The sequence below is a fragment of the Oncorhynchus clarkii genome, chromosome 9 (genome assembly GCF_045791955.1).
Source record: "Oncorhynchus clarkii lewisi isolate Uvic-CL-2024 chromosome 9, UVic_Ocla_1.0, whole genome shotgun sequence".
NCBI classification, from domain to species: domain Eukaryota; kingdom Metazoa; phylum Chordata; class Actinopteri; order Salmoniformes; family Salmonidae; genus Oncorhynchus; species Oncorhynchus clarkii.
In genome coordinates this window covers 47,052,116-47,068,742 of record NC_092155.1, presented here as the reverse complement: position 1 = coordinate 47,068,742, position 16,627 = coordinate 47,052,116, and positions in this window count along the sequence as shown.

The following is a 16,627-nucleotide window of genomic DNA, read 5'->3' as shown; positions in this document are numbered from 1 at the left end:
TCAAGTCGCCAACAAAACAGAAAGGTAGTAGATAGATGGTTAAGATCTCCTACAGTCTTTGGTTGGAGACAAAATAGAGCTCAAATCAGTCTTGGAGTCTTCGTGAAGGACATACTGCTTCTCCATCTGCATGTTTCTCCTCTCAGTGACCAGCTGGCTAGTATACATGAATATGAATGACCACAAGCCCTTCTGTTCTGTCCCTTAACTCACCATCTCAAAGTCTCTCCTCGTTCCCATGGAATCCTCAAGCCAAGTGTGGCTCCCCACTCTCTCTTTCATTACCTTTCTCTCTATCCTCCTCCTCCCCGCCGCCTCTAATATCTCTCTCTCCTCTCTCTCCTTTCTCTCCTCTCTCTCTCTCTCTCTCTCTGCTCACACTCTCTTTCCCTCTCTGCTCACACTCACTCTCGCTCAGTTGATTTTGTTTTTTTAACCTGTGTGTCATGATCGCGTCTGGTGGGATAGACAAAATAAACATGTGGACGATGGTGCACGCATTCGCGTGTCTGGTGTAGTCAGCATGTTACCCTTGAGTTCTGAAGTCCAAATTCTGTCCACAGTCCAGCCGTTTGTTTTCACCTCTTTATCCTCTCTTACCTTTCATCCTGAATGATATATCTTCATCTTCCTCCCCCTTTCTCACTTGACATGGTCCCCCCCCCCCTCTAGCCCTAGCTGTCTCTATGCAGCATCTCAACTCCCCCTTAGACAGATAAAGCCTCATATTTTTTGGACCAAATGCTCTCCTATCACTCCATTCTACACATTCCATGTACTGGCATACTGTATATGAGGCCTTTCATAGTCAAGAGGTGAGCATGAACCATACAGCTTTTCACTTTTTGATGTACTCAAGGATGATCAAAAAAAGACTTGGGTATTGGCATTGAATAGCTGAGAAGGGTGCTCAAACAGAAGAAAATGGTTTTAAAAGAAGCTTCAATCAAGCGTTTACCCATTTACCTTACACGGTCTGCTTAAGCGAAAACACTGCATTGAAAACTATTGAACAATGTAGTTAGGAAATAGGAGTGGCATGATGACTAAGAGGCATTTACTTGTCGGATACTGAGTTCCTTTTCAACGCACAGAGCGCCCACAGAGCGAAGCCTCCACAATATATGTATTGATTTTCCAAATCAAAGACACTCTCTCCAACAAGCGATGACTAACACGGACTTGACAGATGAATAGATAGATTTCTCTCCTTCTTTCGCTACACAGCAAACACGGGGCAGATGTGTGGGGTGAGTGTTCTGTCCATTCTGTTCATCTGTGTTGGCGAGAGAAAATACTTGATCAGTGACTGTTTGCTCAGACTCGATAATGAATTACTTCAGCGGATTAATTCAGGACATATTTTGTGGGAAAGACAGGAAGTACATAAAGACCAATTAAGGTTGGGTTTTGTTGACACAAACAAACAACCTTCAATGATGAGGCAGATCATCTGTGCTTTTGGCTTGTTGCTGGGGGGTGGGAGGTGGAGAAAAGGAAAGAAAAAAAGAAGCTGTTTCATTAAACCTGGTGAGGAGAGAAATGAGGGGTGGGATTCACTTTTGGCACTGGCCTCCTTAATAATTCAGCGAAGGAAGTGCCGAGGTGGTGTGACACGGGGGGTGGGGGGGGGGGGGGTGTTCACAATAGGTAATAAGAACATGCTAGATAGTGTGAGCCTGGCTATAGCGATGGAGATGTTAGGATATTCGAGATTCCTCCATTGTAGAGTATCCACAGTAGAATAGCACCATCTATTCCAGAGCAGCATTGAAACAACCCACCAGACTAACAACGATCTAAACTGTAGATCAGGTGTATCTAAAGAGAAAGACAACAATGATTGGGAGGATATATAGATAGATTATAGATTAACATTTATATATTTCATGTTAATCAAATAACTGTCCGTAGTCGCGAGGGAATCCCTCGCTACCAAAATAGTTCCATTATTGATGGGTCCCAAAACCACTGAAGCATCTCAAGGTATAGATCAAAACACACAGAGCTCCCTTGATATGTGTGTGTGTGTGTGTGCGTGTGTGTGCGTGTGTGCGTGTGTGCGCGTGTGTGTGTGTGTGTGTGTGTGTGTGTGTGTGTGTGTGTGTGTGTGTGTGTGTGTGTGTGTGTGTGTGTGTGTGTGTGCGCGCGTAGCCACGTAGTTGCACTCAGAGAGCTACAGCACCAGTCAAAAGTTTGGACACACCTACTCATTCAAGGTTTTTTTCTACATTGTAGAATAACAGTGAAGACATCACAACTATGGAATAACACATTTGGAATCATGTAGTTACCAAAAAAGTGTTAAACAAAATAGATTTTAGATTCTTCAAAGTAGCCACCAATTGCCTTGATGACAGCTGTGCACACTCTTGGCATTCTATCAACCAGCTTCACCTGGAATGCTTTTCCAACAGTCTTGAAGGAGTTCCCACAAATGCTGAGCACTTGCCGGCTGCTTTTCCTTCACACTGCGGTCCAACTCATCCCAAACCATCTCAATTGAGGTTGGGTGAATTAAAAATAAATAATATTTCACCTTTATTTAACCAGGTAGGCAAGTTGAGAACAAGTTCTCATTTACAACTGCGACCTGGCCAAGATAAAGCAAAGCAGTTAGACACATACAACAACACAGAGTTACACATGGAGTAAAACAAACATACAGTCAATAATACAGTAGAAAAATAAGTCTATATACCTTGTGAGCAAATTAGGTGAGCTAAGGGAGGTAAAGGCAATAAATAGGCCATGGTGGCGAAGTAAATACATTAAAGCAATTAAAACACTGGAATGGTAGATTTGACAGTGGATGAGTGTGCAAAGTAGAAATACTGGGGTGCAAAGGAGCATGATAAACAAATAAATAAATACAGTAGGGGAAGAGGGAGTTGTATGGGCTATTTATAGATGGGCTATGTACAGGTTCAGTGATCTGTGAGCTGCTCTGATAGCTGGTGCTTCAAGCTAGTGAGGGAGATAAGTGTTTCCAGTTTCAGAGATTTTTGTTTTTGTTTGTTGAATTTTACCCCCTTTTTTCGCCCCAATTTCGTAGTATCCGATATATATATTTTTTTTTAGTAGTTACTATCTTGTCTCATCGCTACAACTCCTGTACGGGCTCGGGAGAGACGAAGGTCGAGAGTCATGCGTCCTCCGAAACATAACCCAACCAAGCCGCACTGCTTCTTAACACAGCGCGCATCCAACCCAGAAGCCAGCCGCTCCAATGTGTCGGAGGAAACACTGTGCCCCTAGCGACCTGGTCAGCATGCACTGCGCCCGGCCCGCCACAGGAGGTGCTAGTGGCAATGAGACAAGGATATCCCTACCGGCCAAACCCTCCCTAACCCGGACGACTCTAGGCCAATTTTGCGTCGCCTCATGGACCTCCCGGTCGCGGCCGGCTGCGACAGAGCCTGGCCTCGAACCCAGAGTCTCTGCGCCACCCGGGAGGCCCTCAGTTTCAGAGATTTTTGTAGTTCGTTCCAGTCAATGGCAGCAGAGAACTGGAAGGAGAGGCGGCCAAAGGAGGAATTGGCTTTGGGGGTGACAAGTGAGATATACCTGCTGGAATGCGTGCTATGGGTGGGTGCTTCTATGGTGACCAGCGAGCAGAGATAAGGCGGGACTTTACCTAGCAGGGTCTTGTAGATGACCTGGAGCAAGTGGGTTTGCCGACGAGTATGAAGCAAAGGTCAGCCAACGAGAGCGTACAGGTCGCAGTGGTGGGTAGTATATGGGGCTTTGGTGACAAAACGGGTGGCACTGTGATAGACTGCATCCAATTTGTTGAGTAGGGTGTTGGAGGCTATTTTGTAAATGGCATCACCGAAGTCGAGGATCGGTAAGATGGTCAGTTTTATGAGGGTATGTTTGGCAGCATGGGGGAAGGATGCTTTGTTGCAAAATAGGAAGCCAATTCTAGATTTAACTTTGGATTGGAGATGTTTTATGTGAGTCTGGAAGGAGAGTTTACAGTCTATCCAGACACCTAGGTATTTGTAGTTGTCCACATATTCTAAGTCAGAACCGTCCAGAGTAGTGATGCTGGACGGGCGGGCAGGTGCAGGCATCGATTGGATGAAGAGCATGCATTTAATTTTACTTGTATTTAAGAGCAGTTGGAGGCCACGGAAGGAGAGTTGTATGGCATTGAAGCTCGTGTCGAGGGTTGTTAACACAGTGTCCAAAGAAGTATACAGAATGGGCCAGAAGTATACAGAATGGTGTCGTCTGCGTAGAAGTGGATCAGAGACTCACCAGCAGAAAGAGCGACATCATTGATGTATACAGAGAAGGCAGTCAGCCCAAGAATTGAACCCTGTGGCACCCCCATAGATACTGCCAGAGGCCCGGACAACAGGCCCTCCGATTTGACACACTGAACTCTGTCGGAGGAGTAGTTGGTGAACCAGGCGAGGCAATCATTTGAGAAACCAAGGCTGTTGAGTCTGCTGATGAGGATGTGGTGATTGACTGAGTCGAAAGCCTTGGCCAGGTCAATGAACATGGCTGCACCATATTGTTTCTTATCGATGGCGGTTAAGGTATTGTTTAGGACCTTGAGCGTGGCTGAGGTGCACCCATGACCAGCTCTGAAACCAGATTGCATAGTGGAGAAGGTACGGTGGGATTCAAAATGGTCGGTGATCTGTTTGTTAACTTTGTTTTCGAAGACCTTAGAAAGGCAGGGTAGGATAGATATAGGTCTGTAGCAGTTTGGGTCAAGAGTGTCCCCCCCCCCCCCCCCTTTGAAGAGGGGGATGACTGCAGCTGCTTTCCAATCTTTGGGAATCTCAGATGACACGAGAAAGGTTGAACAGGCTAGTAATAGGGGTTGCTACAATTTCGGCAGATAATTTTAGAAAGAAAGGGTCCAGATTGTCTAGCCCGGCTGATTTGTAGGTGTCCAGATTTTGCAGCTTTTTCAGAACATCAGCTGACTGGATTTGGGAGAAGGAGAAATGGGGAAGGCTTGGGCGAGTTGCTGTGGGGGGTGCAGTGTTGTTGACCGGGTTAGGGGTAGCCAGGTGGAAAGCATGGCCAGCCGTAGAAAAATGCTTATTGAAATTCTCAATTATAGTGGATTTGTCGGTTCCTATCCTCAGTGCAGTAGGCAGCTGGGAGGAGGTGCTCTTATTCTCCATGGACTTTACAATGTTCCAGAACGTTTTTGAGTTTGTGTTGCAGGAAGCAAATTTCTGCTTGAAAAAGCTAGCCTTGGCATTTCTAACTGCCTGTGTATAATGGTTTCTAACTTCCCTGAAAAGTTGCATTTAAAGGGGGCTGTTCGGTACTAATGCAGAACGCCACAGGATGTTTTTGTGTTGGTTAAGGGCAGTCAGGTCTGGAGAGAACCAAGGGCTATATCTGTTCCTGGTTCTAAATTTCTTGAATGGGGCATGCTTTTTTAAGATGGTGAGGAAGACATTTTTAAAGAATAACCAGGCATCCTCTACTGACGGGATGAGGTCAATATCCTTCCAGGATATCTGGGCCAGGTCGATTAGAAAGACCTGCTCGCTGAAGTGTTTCAGGAAGCGTTTGATAGTGATGAGTGGAGGTCGTTTGACCGCTGACCCATTACGGATGCAGTAGATATGGGGAGATCCGGGGATATGGAGAGAAAATAGGTCAGGTATGCTCTGGTCTGAGTCGCGTTGTACAAAACTGGTGATAGCTTTCCGAGCTAAAGGATAGCTGATGACCACTAGCCGTGGTTAGCTGAATACTAACGTTAGCTAGTGAGCTGGCTGACTTCTGGATAGCTTCTGTTGTGGATTTCAGATAAGTGGTGAATAATACTTCTGAAAAAAAAAGAGATCCGCACCATATTTGGTGAGAGTGTTTTGAAGTTGAGTTTTTAGAAAAAAATATAGAAAAAGATATGCGAAGAAAAAGATAAAAAGATATCAAATATTTATACACGGGACAAGACGAGGACAAAGGACGTCTGACTGCTACGCCATCTTGGAAAATCGGGGTGATTGCATTGCGGAGGCCAGGTCATCTGTTGCAGCAGTCCATCACTCTCCTTGGGAAATAGCTCTTACACAGCCTGGAGGTGTGTTTTGGGTCATTGTCCTGTTGAAAAAGAAATGACAGTCCCATTAAGAGCAAACCAGATGGGAGGGCGTATCGCTGCAGAATGCTGTGGTAGCCATGCTGGCTAAGTGTGCCTTGAATTCTAAATAAATCACAGACAGTGTCACCAGCAAAGCACCCATCACACCTCCTCCTCCATGCTACACGGTGGGAACCACACATGCAGAGATCATCCGTTCACCTACTCTGCGTCTCACAAAGACACGGCAGTTGGAACCAAAATCTCAAATTTGGACTCATCAGACTAAAGGACAGATTTCTACTGGTCTAATGTATATTGCTCGTGTTTCTTGGCCCAAGCAAGTCTCTTCTTATTATTTGTGTCCTTTAGTAGTGGTTTCTTTGCAGCAATTTGACCATGAAGGTCTGATTCACGCAGTCTCCTCTGAACAGTTGATGTTGAGATGTTTCATCATAGCGCTTGATAGTTTTTGCGAATGCACTTTAAATTTGACTGACCTTCGTGTCTTAAAGTATTGATGGACTTTCATTTTTCTTTGCTTATTTGAGCTGTTCTTGCCATAATATGGACTTTTACAAAATAGGGCTATCTTCTCAATACCACCCCTACCTTGTCACAACACAACTGATTGGCACATTAACAAGGAAAGAAACACCACAAATGAACTTTTAACAAGGCACAACTGTTAACTGAAATGCATTCCAGGTGACTACCTCATGAAGCTGGTTGAGAGAATGCCAAGAGTGTACAAAGCTGTCATCAAGGCAAATGGTGGCTACTTTGAAGAATCTCAAATATAATTTGATTTGTTTAACACTTTTTTGGTTACTACATGATTCCATATGTGTTATTTCATAGTTTTGATGCCATCACTATTATTCTACAATGTAGAAAATAGTAAAAATTAAGGAAAACCCTGGAATGAGTAGGAGTGTCCAAACTTTTGACTGGTACCATATGTTTTGCCTGAGCGCGTCACAGACCATCTGTGTTCGTCACACACTTTACCACTTCACACACACAGGTGCGCACATAGACATACAACATATGCTCACGCCACGCATGTATAAACACATGAGATAAGACCAGCAGTCAAAGATACGCTTTGATTCCTGGGAAGTGGATTGCCCCTTTAAAAGATCATTTGTTATCTTGCTTTAGACTAGACTATGCATAGGTATTCAGGTGTAATTAGATTACACTCCATCCCTTTACGATTTAAACAACATGCCATTGGTTCTGCAACCGTATATCACATTTATTACAAGATTAGCATAGCTGACCATGGTCACACTAAGTTGAACTAGCTCCCTCAGTCTACCGAGGTTGAAGCCAAATTTGAAACTCTTGGGCAAAGGGAAATATTGACATGCTTCGATGCCAACCCCAAACACACCTGTACCAGCCCAAGAGGTGGTTGAAGACGGGTGGTAAAAAGGTGCCAGGTCAGGGCATCTGCATGGTGTGTGCGATCTGTTGACTACACGGAACAAAAGTCAATGACTGAACCAGGAAAATGTAAACGTTCTGTATGTGTTGATGTTAAAAGAAATACATTTAAATGTGATTATTTTCCACACAAGCAGTAGAGAATGTAATCCAATATCCATTGTCATGGAGTGATGAGAATTCATACATTGTCTATGCACCAGAAATGTCATTTTGTAAATCACTAGATGACAATCTGCGAGATAAATGGATTAAACATTGAATTGAGACCACATTGAGACATTGACTACGAAAGTTTGAAAACAAGATGCTATAGGCCTACTGCCCGTCCAATAAGTTTCACTGACAACATATTACAACTGATGTGCGAGATCTATACCACTGATGACAGAGAATATCAATATGAAGAGATGTAATTCCATTAAATAATGCATTGTCCACAAAATACATAATAGTTTCACAACACTATATATTACATGTAGGCCTATCAAGCAATTCAGAGTAGGAATGCTGATCTCACTGTGATATGAAAGGCAAAACTGCTCCTAAATCACCACTATCCTGAAATGCTTGACACACATACACAGTACAGAGGCTATTTGCATGTGGAAGTTTCTTGGAGACCACTTTTAAATAAGTCTGTACATTTTTGAACGGATCTTCAGCGATACTTCCGCGATACCTTTTGAATCCAGCTTAGTGTGTTGATCAGTCAGTGTCACTGATCAACAGAAAAAAATAACTTTACCAGGACCATTAAAACTTCTTCAGGATTGGTGTCCCTTCCACGGGACGGTTGAGCTAACGTAGGCTAATGCAATTAGCATGAGGTTGTAAGTAACAAGAACATTTCCCAGGACATAGACCTATCTGATATTGGCAGAAAGCTTACATTCTTGTTAATCTAATTGCACTGTCCAATTTACAGTAGCTATTACAGTGAAAGAATACCATGCCATTGTTTGAGGAGAGTGCACAATTTCAAATCAAATCAAATTTATTTGTCACATACACATGGTTAGCAGATGTTAATGCAAGTGTAGCGAAATGCTTGCGCTTCTAGTTCCGACAATGCAGTAATAACCAACGAGTAATCTAACCTAACAATTCCAAAACTACTACCTTATACACACAAGTGTAAATGGATAAAGAATATATACTGTACATAAAGATATATGAATGAGTGATGTTACAGAACGGCATAGGCAAGATGCAGTAGATGGTATCGAGTACAGTATATACATATGAGATAAGTAATGTAGGGTATGTAAACAAAGTGGCATAGTTTAAAATGGCTAGTGATACATGTATTACATAAAGATGCAGTAGATGATATAGAGTACAGTATATACATATACATATGAGATGAACAATGTAGGGTATGTAAACATTATATTAAGTAGCATTGTTTAAAGTGGCTAGTGATATATTTTACATCAATTTCCATCAATTCCCATTTTTAAAGTGGCTGGAGTTGAGTCAGTGTGTTGGCAGCAGCCACTCAATGTTAGTGGTGGCTGTTTAACAGTCTGATTGCCTTGAGATAGAAGCTGTTTTTCAGTCTCTCGGTCCCTGCTTTGATGCACCTGTACTGACCTCGCCTTCTGGATGATAGCGGGGTGAACAGGCAGTGGCTCCGGTGGTTGTTGTCCTTGATGATCTTTATGGCCTTCCTGTGACATCGGGTGGTGTTGGTGTCCTGGAGGGCAGGTAGTTTCCCCCCGGTGATGCGTTGTGCAGACCTCACTACGGTTGTGGGCGGAGCAGTTGCCGTACCAGGCGGTGATACAGCCCGGCAGGATGCTCTCGATTGTGCATCTGTAGAAGTTTGTGAGTGCTTTTGGTGACAAGCCAAATTTCTTCAGCCTCCTGAGGTTGAAGAGGCGCTGCTGCGCCTTCTTCACGATGCTGTCTGTGTGGGTGGAACAATTCAGTTTGTCTGTGTACGCCAAGGAACTTAAAACTTACTACCCTCTCCATTACTGTCCCATCGATGTGGATAGGGGGGTGCTCCCTCTGCTGTTTCCTGAAGTCCACAATCATCTCCTTAGTTTTGTTGACGTTGAGTGTGAGGTTATTTTCCTGACACCACACTCCGAGGGCCCTCACCTCCTCCCTGTAGGCCGTCTCGTCGTTGTTGGTAATCAAGCCTACCACTGTAGTGTCGTCCGCAAACTTGATGATTGAGTTGGAGGCGTGCATGGCCACGCAGTCGTGGGTGAACAGGGAGTACAGGAGAGGGCTCAGAACGCATCCTTGTGGGGCCCCAGTGTTGAGGATCAGCGGGGTGGAGATGTTGTTTTGAACATGAAAAGCTATTAATATACATATTAGGCACATTTGGGAAGTCTTGATTCAACATTTTTTAAAGAAATGCAATGGTTCATTGGATCAGTCTAAAACATTGCACATACACTGCTGCCATCTAGTGGACAAAATCTATCTAAATTGCCACTTGGCTGGAATAATACATTATGGCCTTTCTCTTGCATTTCAAAGATGGTACAAAAAAAATACAAAAGAACGGTAGTTTTTTTCTTTGTATTATCTTTTACCAGATATATTCTGTTATATTCTCCTACATTCCTTTCAAATTTCCACAACAAGTTCAAAGTGTTTCCTTTCAAATGATAACAAGAATATGCATTCCCTTGCTTCAGGGCCTGATGTTCAGGGAGTTAGATTTGGCTATGTCATTTCAGGCGAAATTTAAAAAAAGGGGCGTATCCTTAATAGATATCATCTCTCAAGTGGAACTACTGATTAAGAAAACAGCAATGGTTATAGGTATTGGTATGGTTTCTTCATGAACGTTAATCAATAGTTACTGAACAGAAATTAACTTAAAAATCAATAGCTCAACAGTTAATAATTAATTCACTTTCTTATTTTTCCACTAATTGGTCTTTTGACCAATCAGATTAGCTCTTTTGCCATTAATTGGGCAAAATATCAGAATGTGTAAACACAGCCTAAGAAATTGAAAGCAGATGGTGTTTTCAAATATATCTGTGTACTTTACAAGGTACAGTGCCTTCAGAAAGTATTCACACCCCTTGACTTTTTCCCCAAAATTGTGTTACAGCCTGAATTTAAAATTGATTAAATTGGGGGAAAAATAGTCACTGGCCTACACACAATACCCCATAATGTCAAAGTGGAAATGTTTTTGTTCAATTCTTACAAATACGTTTTTTTTAAAGCTGAAGTTTTCAACCCCTTTGTTACGGCAAGCCTAAATAAGTTCAGGAGTAAAAATGTGCTTAACAAGTCACAATAAGTTGCATAAACTCACTCTGTTTGCAATAATAGTCACTACCTCATAATATCATCAAATCAAATTTATTTATATAGTACATCAGCTGAAATCTCAAAGTGCTGTACAGAAACCCAGCCTAAAACCCCAAACAGCAAGCAATGCAGGTGTAGAAGCACGGTGGCTAGGAAAAACTCTCTAGAAAGGCCAAAACCTAGGAAGAAACCTAAAGAGGAACCAGGCTATGTGGGGTGGCCAGTCCTCTTCTGGCTGTGCCGGGTGGAGATAGTAACAGAACATGGCCAAGATGTTCAAATGTTCATAAATTACCAGCATGGTCCAATAATAATAAGGCAGAACAGTTGAAACTGGAGCAGCAGCACGGCCAGGTGGACAGGGGACAGCAAGGAGTCATCATGTCAGGTAGTCCTGAGGCATGGTCCTAGGGCTCAGGTCCTCCGAGAAAGAGAAAGAAAGAGAGAAAGAGAGAATTAGAGAGAGCACACTTAAATTCACACAGGACACCGAATAGGACAGGAGAAGTACTCCAGATATAACAAACCCACCCTAGCCCCTCGACACATAAACTACTGCAGCATAAATACTGGAGGCTGAGACAGGAGGGGTCAGGAGACACTGTGGCCCCATCCGAGGACACCCCGGACAGGGCCAAACAGGAAGGATATAACCCCACCCACTTTGCCAAAGCACAGCCCCCACACCACTAGAGGGATATCTTCAACCACCAACTTACCATCCTGAGACAATAATAGTGACTACCTCATCTCTGTACCCCACACATACAATTATCTGTAAGGTCCCTCAGTCAAACAGTGAATTACAAACACAGATATAACCACAAAGACCAGGAAGTTATTCCAATGTCTCGCAAAGAAGGGCACCTATTGGTAGATGGTTAAAAATAAAAAAGCAGATATTGAATATCCCTTTGAGCATGGTAAAGTTATTCATTACACTTTGGATGGTGTACTGTATCAATACACCCAGTCACAACAAAGATACTGTACATGCGTCCTTCCTAACTCAGATGCTGGAGAGGATGGAAACCACTTAGGGATTTCAACAAACTGAGGATGGATCAACAACATTGTAGTTTCTCCACAATACTAACCTAATTGAAAGAGTGAAAAATTCCAAAACATTCATCCTGTTTCCAACAAGGGACTAAAGTAATACTGCAAAAAAAAGGTGGCAAAGCAATTCACTTTTTGTCCTTAATACAAAGTGTTATGTTTGCGGCAAATTCAATACAACACATTACTGAGTACCACTCTCCATATTGTCAAGGTGGCTGCTTCATGTTATGAGTATGCTTGTAATCATTAAGGACTGAGGATTTTCTTTGAAAATATATATAAGAATTTATCAAATCTACAAGCAACTCTTAACTATTAATAACACTATTATTATGGTGGGAGATTTTAATATGGTCTTAAATACCTCTATGAACTGGAAAGGAAATCGCACTACAAACTATCACCATCAGGCACTTAAGGAAATCATGAATGTCATGGATATATTGGAATTAGTGGATATATGGAGACCCTGACCTAGTGAGATATACATGGCGGAGACTTAATCAAGCTAGTCGTCTTGACTACTTTCTTATGTCATTCTCTCTGGCACCAAAAGTTTAAAAAGTGTTGATAGGGGACAGAATGTGGTCGGATCATCACATAATTGGCATATACATTACTCTTACAGAATTTCCACGTGGGCGAGGATATTGGAAATGTAATCAAAGCCTACTAGATGATAAATTGTTTATAACGAGGACAGAATAATTTATAACTGACTTTTTCCAACATAACATAGGTACAGCAGATCCCCTTATTATATGGGACACTTTTAAATGTGCCTTTAGAGGCCATGCAATTCAGTACTCATCAATAAAACAAAAGCAATTTAGATCAAGAGTCCATATTAACAAAGGAAATTGAAGAACTAACAGTACAGTTAGATAGCAATAAAAACTGTACCATAGAGGCACAGAATAAGTTAGAGGAAAAACAAAAAGAAATGGAGGAACTTAATTCAAGAAGGATCCAGTGTAATATATTATAAAAATAAAGCAAACTGGATGGAATATGGGGGAAAATGCACCAAATTCTTTCTCAATCTTCAATATAGAAATGCTACCAAAAAAATGTATTGAAACTTGTTACTAATGATGGAGTCACGCATGATTCACCAAATTATATTTTGAAAGAGGAAGTAAAGTACTTTAAGAATATGTTTCCGTTTCAGTCTCCTCCATCTCCCCTAACTGAAACTAATTGTATGGATTTTTTCCTAATAATAATGTCAAATAAACATCTGTACAGAAAGACTCATGTGAAGGCCAAATTACAGAGGAGGAACTTCTTGATGCAATTGGGGCCTTTAAGGATGGGATAACTCCAGGGATGGATGGCATTCCAGTGGAAGTATACCAAACTTTTTTTTATATACTCAGAGGACCATTATTAGCATGTTTTAACCACTCCTATTTAAATGGTAGATTATCAGACACGCAACAAGAAGGTCTGATATCAGGATTACTGAAACAGGACCCATGTGGTATATATAAAGATCCAGTCCATAAAAAAAATTGGAGACCTCTTACACTTCAGTGTTGTGATGCAAAAATCCAAGCAAAATGCTTGGCGCATAGATTTTAAAAAGTATTGTCTGATAATTATTCATCCTAATCAGACAGGTTTTTACATGGACTATACATTGGAGATAATATAAGACAAATACGGGAAACAATAGAATACTATGAAATATCGGGGACAGCAGGCCTGATTTTCATAGCTGATTTTGAAAAGGCTTTTGATAAAGTACGACTGGAGTTTATATATAAATGCCTAGAATATTTCAATTTTGGGGAATCTTTTAAAATGGGTTAAAGATATGTATTGTAATCCTAGCTGTAAAATAGTAAATAATGGCTATATCTCAGAAAGTTTTAAACTATCTAGAGGAGTAAAACAAGGTTGTCCACTATCGGCGTATCTGTGTTAGCTGTTAAAATGAGATCAAACAATAATATTAAGGGATTAGAAATCCGTGGTTTAAAAACTAAGGTGTCATTGTACGCTGATGATTCATGTTTTCTTTTAAAACCACAATTAGAATCACTCCACGGCCTCATAGATCTAGATACTTTTGCTATCCTCTCTGGACTAAAACCAAATTATGATAAGTGTATTACGTATTGGATCACTAAAAAATGAAAATTTTACATTACTGTGTAGTTTACCAGTTAAATGGTCTGACGGAGATGTGGAAATACTCGGTATACAAATCCCAAAAGAAAGAAATTATCTCACTCCAATACATTTTTATAGAAAGTTAGCAAAAATAGATATGATCTTGCTACCATGGAAAGGAAAATACCTGTCTATTTGTGGAAAAATCACCCTGATTAACTCTTTAGTCATATCACAGTTTACCTATTTACTTATGCTTTTTAAATTATGTGAACAAAAATATTCAATTTTATTTGGAATGGCAAGCCAGACAAAATGAAAAGGGCCCATTTCTATAACGAATATGAATTCTGAGGGCAGAAATGATTAAATATTAAAGCATTAGACTAAAGGCATCAGTCATACAAAAGTTATACTTAAATCCAAAAGGGTTATCTAGTAAATTGGTAGGAATGTCTCATCCTATGTTCAAGAATGGCCTTTTTCCCTTTATTCAGATTACACCTGCTCACTTTCGGTTGTTTGAAAAGGAAATAATCTCAAAAATATAGTTATTTTTTGAACAAGCCTTAGAAAGTTGGTTGCAATTTCAGTTTAATCCACCTGAAAAGACAGAACAAATAATACAACAAATATTGTAGTTAAACTCAAATATACTAATTGATAAATTAAAAAAAAAAAAATCAAATAGATTTAAAAAAAATGTATCATTTTAGTGAATGATATTATAAATAGGACTGGTGGAGTTATGTCACACATGCAGCTAACACAGACATGGAAATGTCTGCTCTACCCAAAATTACAACCAATTAATTGCAGCATTACCACAAAAATGGAAGAGGCAAGTAGAAGGGGAAAAAAGTAAGGAACTTGTATGTCGGCCCTGTATTAAAGAACATAAATGGTTAAAGAAAAGTGTGATAAATAAAAACATATACCAATTTAATTTAAGGACCAAAAAACTGACAGCTGTGCCATATAAATAGCAAAATAGTTGGGAAGAGATTTTCGATGTACCCATTCCATGGCACATGGTTTATGAATTGATACGCAAAACAACGGCAGATTCAAAACTTAGAATTTTTCAATTTAAATTACTATACAAAATTATTGCAACCAATATAATTTTGTATATATGAAGGATACAATCTTCCCAGGTCTGCAGATTTTGCTGTGAGGAAGCAGAGTCATTAGATTATTTGTATTGCTATTGTCCATATGCCTTGCGAAAGTATTCGGCCCCCTTGAACTTTGAGACCTTTTGCCACATTTCAGGCTTCAAACATAAAGATATAAAACTGTATTTTTTTGTGAAGAATCAACAACAAGTGGGACACAATCATGAAGTGGAACAACATTTATTGGATATTTCAAACTTTTTTAACAAATCAAAAACTGAAAAATTGGGCGTGCAAAATTATTCAGCCCCCTTAAGTTAATACTTTGTAGCGCCACCTTCTGCTGCGATTACAGCTGTAAGTCGCTTGGGGTATGTCTCTATCAGTTTTGCACATCGAGAGACTGACATTTTTTCCCATTCCTCCTTGCAAAACAGCTCGAGCTCAGTGAGGTTGGATGGAGAGCATTTGTGAACAGCAGTTTTCAGTTCTTTCCACAGATTCTCGATTGGATTCAGGTCTGGACTTTGACTTGGCCATTCTAACACCTGGATATGTGGAACCATTCCATTGTAGATTTTGCTTTATGTTTTGGATCATTGTCTTGTTGGAAGACAAATCTCCGTCCCAGTCTCAGGTCTTTTGCAGACTCCATCAGGTTTTCTTCCAGAATGGTCCTGTATTTGGCTCCATCCATCTTCCCATCAATTTTAACCATCTTCCCTGTCCCTGCTGAAGAAAAACAGGCCCAAACCATGATGCTGCCACCACCAAGTTTGACAGTGGGGATGGTGTGTTCAGGGTGATGAGCTGTGTTGCTTTTACGCCAAACATAACGTTTTGCATTGTTGCCAAAAAGTTCAATTTTGGTTTCATCTGACCAGAGCACCTTCTTCCACATGTTTGGTGTGTCTCCCAGGTGGCTTGTGGCAAACTTTAAACGAACCTTTTTATGGATATCTTTAAGAAATGGCTTTCTTCTTGCCACTCTTCCATAAAGGCCAGATTTGTGCAATATTCGACTGATTGTTGTCCTATGGACAGAGTCTCCCACCTCAGCTGTAGATCTCTGCAGTTCATCCAGAGTGATCATGGGCCTCTTGGCTGCATCTCTGATCAGTCTTCTCCTTGTATGAGCTGAAAGTTTAGAGGGACGGCCAGGTCTTGGTAGATTTGCAGTGGTCTGATACTCCTTCCATTTCAATATTATCGCTTGCACAGTACTCCTTGGGATGTTTAAAGCTTGGGAAATCTTTTTGTATCCAAAAAGTATCCTTTAAACTTAAAAAAAGGTATGTATGTCTATATAGGTATGTGTATGTATATATGTGTATATGTAGGCATATATATTTACCCCAAAAATATATGGGGGATTGGAAATGATGCAGACAATTACATTGATGGAAGCAACAATCTTTCCACAATATTAAGCTGATCTACCCCTTAACAAAAAGGACAGGAGTTTTTCAGGATAAAAAAAAAAGATAGAGAATGGAGCTAAGCACAGGCAAAATCCTAG